The sequence below is a fragment of the Sinocyclocheilus anshuiensis genome, unplaced genomic scaffold (assembly GCF_001515605.1).
Source record: "Sinocyclocheilus anshuiensis isolate Anshui unplaced genomic scaffold, SAMN03320099.WGS_v1.1 scaffold936, whole genome shotgun sequence".
Classification (NCBI taxonomy): domain Eukaryota; kingdom Metazoa; phylum Chordata; class Actinopteri; order Cypriniformes; family Cyprinidae; genus Sinocyclocheilus; species Sinocyclocheilus anshuiensis.
This window is the reverse complement of record NW_015552621.1, coordinates 406,696-415,187: the sequence shown is the minus strand read 5'-3', so window position 1 is coordinate 415,187 and position 8,492 is coordinate 406,696.

Sequence of the window (8,492 nt, the reverse complement as noted above, 5' to 3'; positions counted from 1 at the left end):
CCTCCCACTGAATGAATTAGGCTTTAATAGTGTTATTGATCAGGCAAGTAGAATCCTATACATACTCCCACACCACAGGCTCCCAGGCAGCACAGATAAAAACACAAGCAAAAAACTAATTATGTATACTACTGTTCAAAAGTTTGGGGTCCATTTAATTTTATTTTCAATAAATGCTGTAATTGATCCTGAAAAAAAGTACCAAACATACATACATACATAAATAAATAAATTGACTGAAAAAGTAATTGCTGATTAAGAATCAGCTTTGCCATCATAGGAATAAATTACATTTTAAAATATATTAAAATGGAAAACAGTTATTTAAAATTGTAATATTTCACAATATTAAGGTTTGTACTGTATATTTGATCAAATAAATACAGCCTTGGTGAGCATAAGAGACTTCTTACAAAAAAAAATCTTAAAATCTTACATGCATACAATTTTCCCCCATATGCTTTAACAAACTACATGATATATATAATATAAAGATATATAATACACCTTAGGTAGGTGTATTATATACACCTACATATATATATATAAAAAAAAAATACATGTTCAGAATTTCACTTTTTCACTGATACTTTCTAAGCTTTACATTCTTGTCCATATGTGTGGGTGTGTTCTTATCCATGATGTGAATGTGTCGGCTTTTTACTTTTTAAAAATGTGTGCTTTGGCTTGGCTTGTAAGACAGCACTTGTTGACTTGTGTCACTGTAGTCTGTCACACTTTGATTCTTCCAGTGTAGAATGCAATTAGACCGAAACAGCACATTCAGCATGCTTTACATTCTCTAAAGAGTTTGTGTGTTTTTCTTTCTATCTTTTATCATTGTAAATGAGAATTTGGTTAACATGTTCATATAATCTTTTAAAATGATAAATATTTAAACAGATTTTGCTTGCTGTGCACAATGGATGGCTAGAGGTGTCATATTTGCATCCATATGTATGCATTTGGCATAGATTTTATCCACAGTGACTTACAGTGCAGTCAAGTTATACATTGTGTTCTCTGGAAGTCAATATACTAGCATCGCTATTGAAGCTCCTTTTTTTCCATACTGCAACTCAAATAAACAACAACAGAGTTTCCTTCTAGGAAAACTGCTTAAACCAGTGACATAAATATAGTAAAGAGGGTCAGCGGCTCTGAGACCACACTGCAACTCAGCAGGAGGGTTGACGTAAAAAAAAAAGGTTGTTATTCTGGGAGATTCTCTGTTCTATGATGCCAAGTTGGCCGTTAAATCGCCTGTTTTGTGCTGCTGACCCGTGAGTGATGTGTAGCTGGGATCATAGGGTCAAAGCACAATGCTTCCTGGAAGGACACACTGATTTTGTCAGGGGCAGCTTACTTTCTTCTCCTGTAAACCCTCTAATTTACTCTATTAAACTCAATCTCCCACTCTTTAGTCATTAGAACCAGGATCAATTTCAAATTACTGCCAGGTGAGGATGCACAATAAAATTTATGTAGAGAATTATAAAAACAATTAATATTATTAGAGAGGTTTATATTTTCTAAAGAAAGTTGTCAGTACTTTTTAGAGCATTGCTATGTTTTGTCTATTGCCCATAAGTGTAAATGTAAGCATTGGAAATTGAAATCAAAAGCATTAGAAGCAATTGAAAAATGGTGTCACTTAAAAATGTAATAGCACACCTGGTGGATGAAAAAAGAGAGAGACAAAATTCTTGACATATCTATCTAGACCAGGGCTGTCCAAACTCGGTCCTGGAGGGCCGGTGTCCTGCAGAGTTTAGCTCCAACTTGCCTCAACACACCTGACTGGAAGTTTCTATGCCTAGTAAGAGCTTGATTAGCTGGTTCAGGTGTGTATAATTAGGGTTGGAGCTAAGCTCTGTAGGACACCGGCCCTCCAGGACCGAGTTTGGACAGCCCTGATCTAGACTGACAAAAATATCATAGACTTGTGCTTGTGTGGGCCAACATAGAACGTCCTAACAAATAGCAACCTGCTAACACCAGGATTATTAATAGGAATGTTAGCATTAGCTTTAAACCATGAGGTAGCCATGCATAAACATGCTAACAAAACTACCTAAACAGCATGGCTGCCTGCAAACTCTTTCTTGAAAGTGTCTCTTTGTAATTTTGCAATATACTAATGTGCTAAAGTTTAGAGGTTTGATAAAATCCAAATTCCGAGTATGAGCCATTGTGATGTTTACCTCAGCGAGTATCACTAATTAAACCAATTAATTCATCTAGTGTTCACTCAGAGAGAAAGAGACCTGGTTCTTATAATTTGGGCTAAGAGGGAGACATTTAAAATTTCCTCTTTCTCCTGTTACTCTCTGTGGAAGTCACAAGTGTTTGAGTCCTCCACCTCACAATGCCACAGAACAATGTTTATTTATCCAACATCCTGCCTCAGATCCGGACATATTATACACCCCAGCACATGAATTATTCATTAGAATCAACCCGCATTATTAGTTGATTATTCCAGCATGCCTTGCAAAAAATATATATTTGCAAGTGCAACTTTTTCTTGTTTTTAATGTGAATATGTGCTGTTGTTTGAAGAACAGCATAGACCCTCGTCCAAAGAAAGAAAGGAAAACTTGAAATCGCATCATATGACCCCTTTAACAAACACAAAACTACTGAGCAGATCAGAGGACTCCTGATGACTTTAGCTTGTGTGCTACCTCATATTTGCTGTCTTTTGTTTACTCTCTCCTTGTTGCTGACTCGTAAATTAGAGGTAAACTAACACTCCCTTGCCATTCAGAAAAGTTCTTCTCTGTTATTAGAAGGCATTCTCTGTATCTTATACCCAAGTGATACTGAAGGACATTAGTCTAGCTCTCAAAGCCTCACACTTTCTATATTAACCTTCACTAAGCTCTGCTAAGATAAGCTTTACAGAATGTCCCACAGGAAAAAAATCAGGTGATTGCCACGAAAAACATGATTTTGAGTAAAATGTGCAGATAAATTGAATGGATGTTATTGTTATATGGTTTGAAATGAAGTGTGACACTGCAAAGTATTCTTTCTGTTGTTTTTATGTAAAGAAATTATTAAATTACACAGGAATATGATTTAAACTGTTCCCATACCTAAGTTTGTAGGTTGACTCAGAGTTAGGTCAGTGAGTTAGATGATCTGCTGAAACCGAGTGAAATGGTGTCTGTCAGAAAAAGACACTGATGGATGATTTGTGCCAGTGGAATAACCAGACCAATCTCATTCCTCTAGCTCTTGTACGATGACGACTGGCAGGTCACATCCATTGAGAATGTTTATTTGACATATTCTTTGACACAAGTCCAACTTGTGACAGGTTGAATAGACATTCTCAGAAGAATTATTTCAAGAGGGTATGTCTTCATCAGGTAATCTCATCTGAAACTGCTATAAGAACATTAACATGCGGGATGAATGTTGCAGTATGATAAACGTGGAAACTATGTGCTGTCAAATGTGGTGACAGCATCTCATTACTGAAATGTGCTACATTTAGGGGTTAAATTGAGATTTTGGAGGTGGGGTAACTGTAAAATCTGGTGGCCAAAGCATCTAATATAAAAGCCAACTCATATGCTTGCTAAATATAAATAGAATGGATGTACTACTGGATCAAACAAAAACTGGACTGGAATGTAAACATAGATTAACTGGATTGATAAATAAACCAGTTTCAGAATGGTGCTCTGATTTGTTCTGACCTTTGGCCACACATGACTGACATAAGTATATATAATGTCAAATTATCTGCAAGTTTAAGATATTTTTTAAATAAAGCACTGATTTTAAACAAGGCCACTTTAAGGAAGGAGAAAAAGGAAGTTCATAAAGGAAAAAGCTGTCAGATTCATATCATTTTGTTGTAATATTTTTGTATAACCATGTGTACGCTGATAGTATTCCAAAAAAAAAAAAAAGTGAAAGTAAATAGCTTGGATGAACTTCTGAGAATGCATATGTCAATATGATTCTAAGAACAGCTAATAGCATGCTAGCATGTGGTGCTAAGGAAGTTCAGATCATGTGCTCCAATCACCGAAACAGAAGCAAAGAAAGGAATTGATAAAAAATGTAATAATGAGTAAAATAAACTGAGCCGGTCTTATCACACATGATGAGAGGTTGTGCTGATTGACAGCAATGAAAACTGAGGGGTCAGAAAAGCAAAGCTCTCTTTGAGTAAGGGAGCGTAAAATCAAATCCCCCTATTGTCACAATAAACAGAAAAGCAGAGGAAATGTGTGTATGAGTGTGAGCACCCCAGCGTGTGTGCAAGCACAACCCTAAGCCTGACTTAAAAGGGATTGTATTCAATTTTGGGGGCTTTTGTTCAGAAGCCGTTTGAACCTGCTAGGTTCAATATTTTAAGGACAAAAGTTCTTCTTTCCAACTTTCTTGAGCAACCAAGCAACCTGCTGTACAGCCTTAAAATGTCATTTAGGAATCCATGATATTCTTCTCTTTTGGTTTGACATTTAAAACACTCTGTTTGACTGTGTCCTTGACGGAACCTGTGGACCTTCAGAGGCAAATTTTGTGAGTTACATAATAAGATGAATAAGAGGAGACGCCACTAGATTTTGTTTAACAGTTTTACTTCATTATATGTGAAAGCAAGTGTACAATGAAAGTCAGTGGGGTCCAATCTTGTTTGGAACCCAACATTCTTTATTAAAATATCCTTTTTTTTTCTGTGTTCCACTGAAGAGAAAAAGTCATGCAGGTTTGGAATGAAATGAGGATGAGAATATTTTGGCTGAACTATCCCTTTAAGATGAATTTTTGATTTGAAAATAAATCAGTCTCTCGAAATATTTAAAATCTGTCCCTCTGTCACTCTTAGTCTCATCTCATCTCTCTTCCCTTTTTTTTGTTTCAGTTAAAGCACTCTTTTACCTTTCTTCTCCATGCACGTCTCGCACCCCATGGTCCCTCAGATTTATTTGTCTCCCCCAAGATTGCCACAAACATCTAACTTTCGTCAAGACCTGTCTCACACCCCACATGAGAGTCTGCCTCTCTCTTCACGCACACACAATCACATGACTTCTTTCATTTTGATCCGCTCAGTGTGTAACGGTCATTTCCCAAAGCGAGCCTCTGTCCCCTGTCCTCTCATGGGGGCAGGGAGGATGTCTGCTGGCCTGGACGTGGAGTTCAGCGAGGTGGGGGACGTCTGAATGGTCACCCGCTGGGCAGAGGGAGGGAGTGCGCAGGGACAATGGTGGTCCTGTTTTAAGGGAGTGTGGTCAGGGGGAGCCGGGAGATGGGCTGGGGATGTTTGTAGGGGCAGGAAACAGGGGGAGCCTATGGGAATGCAGATTGGTTCTCTGAATTGAACTGGCAGGCTGGGCTTTGATGTGAGCAGAGGGGGATTTTCAGAGGGCCCAAATTTTATCGATGTTAAAACCACTCCCCTACCAAACTTCATCTTCTCTATCTACTCCTATCTGCTTCTACCACTTTTCTCTCACTGTCTTTCCATTCCACATTGTCTGCCTCTAAATGGACATAAAATTGGGTACCATTTAGTATGAAAATTATATTATCTTTGCTGAAAACCTGAAGCCTGAAAAAGTAATTGCGACTTTATATATTCTTTGAAACTTTCTCTCACAATAACGTTTTTATTTTTACTCAGAGGCAGAAATATTGGTCTTCCATTGGTCACCATCATATGTTGTGTTTTGAACGCTACTGTGTCAGAGTCTTTTAACTACCGTATCAATGAGTTTCAGCAGAAACACCATGCTAGTCAACAGCAATTCTATGATGATCCACCTGCTAGGCTAGTATTAAACTAGCACTGAAATTCAACCAGCATGAAATGCATGGACAGTAATGAATTTCCAGCATGGAACTTCATGATAGTCTTAGATAGACTTTTTTAGCAGGGATTATCAAGATTTTTTGAGCACCAGTTTTCCAGTACCAATCCAATGGTAATTCTTTGGACACTACCATGGACGCACCATAGTATTATTTGAAGTACCTTGGAGATTTTTTATTTTTCATTTTTGTAAAACTTTGGATAAGAGGATCTGGTAATTGACAAACAACTAATGTGGGTGCATGTATGTCCATGTAGATGTTGATCAGCATGCTAGTTATCTTTGGATAGGTGGAAAGTTTAGTTCACCACAGAGGTACAAAGCAACTTAACTTCAAAACTTTATAATATCTTGATTTAAGCACCCCTGCAGCACTGCCATTAATTAGACTCGTCTCTGTGAATGTTCATCTCTGTGTATTAGAGAAAAGCCGTGATTACTGCCAAATCCATCCACCTCGCCTTTCATACAAATGCAAAACCCCTGAAAGAGTCACTGCTTTAAATTCACAATGCACACACATGGTTCAGACTCCACGCTCACTCTCTGCCAGTGTCCTCCAAGAGTCTTGAAAGAGAAGTAGGGTTGTAAGGAGGAACAAAAAGGTTTAGAAATTGCTGAGTAGAGGAATTAAAAAGAGATGAAAAGAAAGAAGTGAGAGTGGAAATTGTGTGTACGTGTGTGTGTGTTGGGGGCGGGCGGGGGGCTAATTACTTTTCTTCCTCTCTTGAAGAAAACGCCTCTTCTTCATCCAGCAGGGGGATGGGAAGGGGGTGGTAGATAGGGGGTCTCGTCCCGCCACTTCAATCTCAGCATCTCAGAACTTTTCTTTGTCTTTCATTCACTTCTCTCTTTCCTATTTGCTTCCCCCCCCCCCCACACAATTATTATTTATTCCTTCTTTATACCGTGTTCTACTTAGGACCTCAAATGAGGCCGATCAGAAAGATAGGGAGGGGACCCCGGCTCAGTCTGTGAGGCTGATTATGGGCTCAGATCTGGATTTAAAAAGTTGGCTGTAGAGAAGGTGTAGAGGAATGGTTTTTCTTCAGAATCAGTTGAATAATAGCTGGAGAAATCTGAGGTCTTGTAACAGCACTGGTAATATGACATAAAAAGCATGATTAGACCACATTTCATGGATCATTACAGGCAGTGGAAAAACTGAGGGGAAAATGCGCAAGTTGGTACAAACTGTTACGTAAGTCTGCCATACCGCTCTGGGATCAGACTAGGGAGAATGGAAGATGTGGGCACCATTCATGTAAGCTGATGCCAGATCAGATGTTTTCTTAGAATAATGGCGAGACCCTTCAACCTTGACTTCCAAACACTAATGTACCACAAGTCATTAGTGTGCTCATTTTCATTCAGGGTACTTGTATTCGTGAAGTCTTGGTTCTGATATCTACGTCTCTCGTTGTCTTTCCAAGAAAAACAGGCCAAGTCAGGTGGCTCACAGTCCAAATTTTATTTGCCAAATTAGATAGTGAATGTAGTCGCTTATGTTTTTGAAGCACTCTGCTTGTGGGACAATGCAGCTGTGTATGTGTTTTGGAGGGAGGAGAGCTAGCCGAGCAATGAGAAAGACAGAGCCACTATTATGGGATATTTAGTCTTGGTTTTAATGATAGTGGACAAAATGACATAAGTCACAAAAAGCTTCCTGTGACATTATTGAACATGTTGCTACTGCTGAAAAGGCCTGCTTAGACTAGCTTTAATTTCCATGCTGGTCCAAAATTGGTGCTGGTTTAACTGGTTAAACTAGTTAACGGATTAGTTTATCTCCCCGAAAAATTCAGTCATCATTTACTCACCCACATGTTGTTCCAAACCATTATGAATTTCTTCCTTAAAACACTGGGGAGCTTTGAAATGTATTTTTTTCTCCTGCATGTCATGAGCGGAGTGCCATGCTTTTCAATGCATCACTGATCCAGTTCATAAACCAGTATGACTGATTCATTCATAAATCAAACTGATTAAATTCTTCAGTGTATACTATTTTTTATACTATTTATTTAGAACTGTAAATCACTATTTTAAAGTAGATGTCAAGATTTTTGTTGAATAGCAATTAAATATTTCACAAAAAAGCTGTCTTAAAGATAGTGGGGACACCAACACTCCAGCATCCCAAGCTGAAGACCAGCATCTAAAACACAACATATGCTGGTGACCCCCATACTGGTCTTTTCAGTAGGGATTCAATACTTTATAAGGGCATAGCGAGCCTCTTCATGGCATTACAGCTACAAAATTACCACATGAATATAAAGTTCAGACACCCTTCTTGAGTCTGTCAAATGCTGTCATGATCTGCACTTATCATATTTACTAGCCACGAAAGGCACACTGGAACATAAACCATGCAAATGCAGTTGGTCTTAGTTGGAGAATATTTTGTCTGCTCAATGATATGACATATATTATGCATAAGCACACTGAGATTCTGGGGATTACAGATAATGCTATTTTTGGCAGCCCAGATGTCGGCTCGAAACTATCAAAGAAGTGGCTATTTTAAGACATGTCAAGTCATCAAGAAAGAGAAATGTAAAGAGGAGGGGCTTGTTTTGTTATTGGGAGATAATCATGTTTCCCGGAGTGGTCTAAATGAGAGCCGTCCAGTAATGGCAGTGCAGGAAT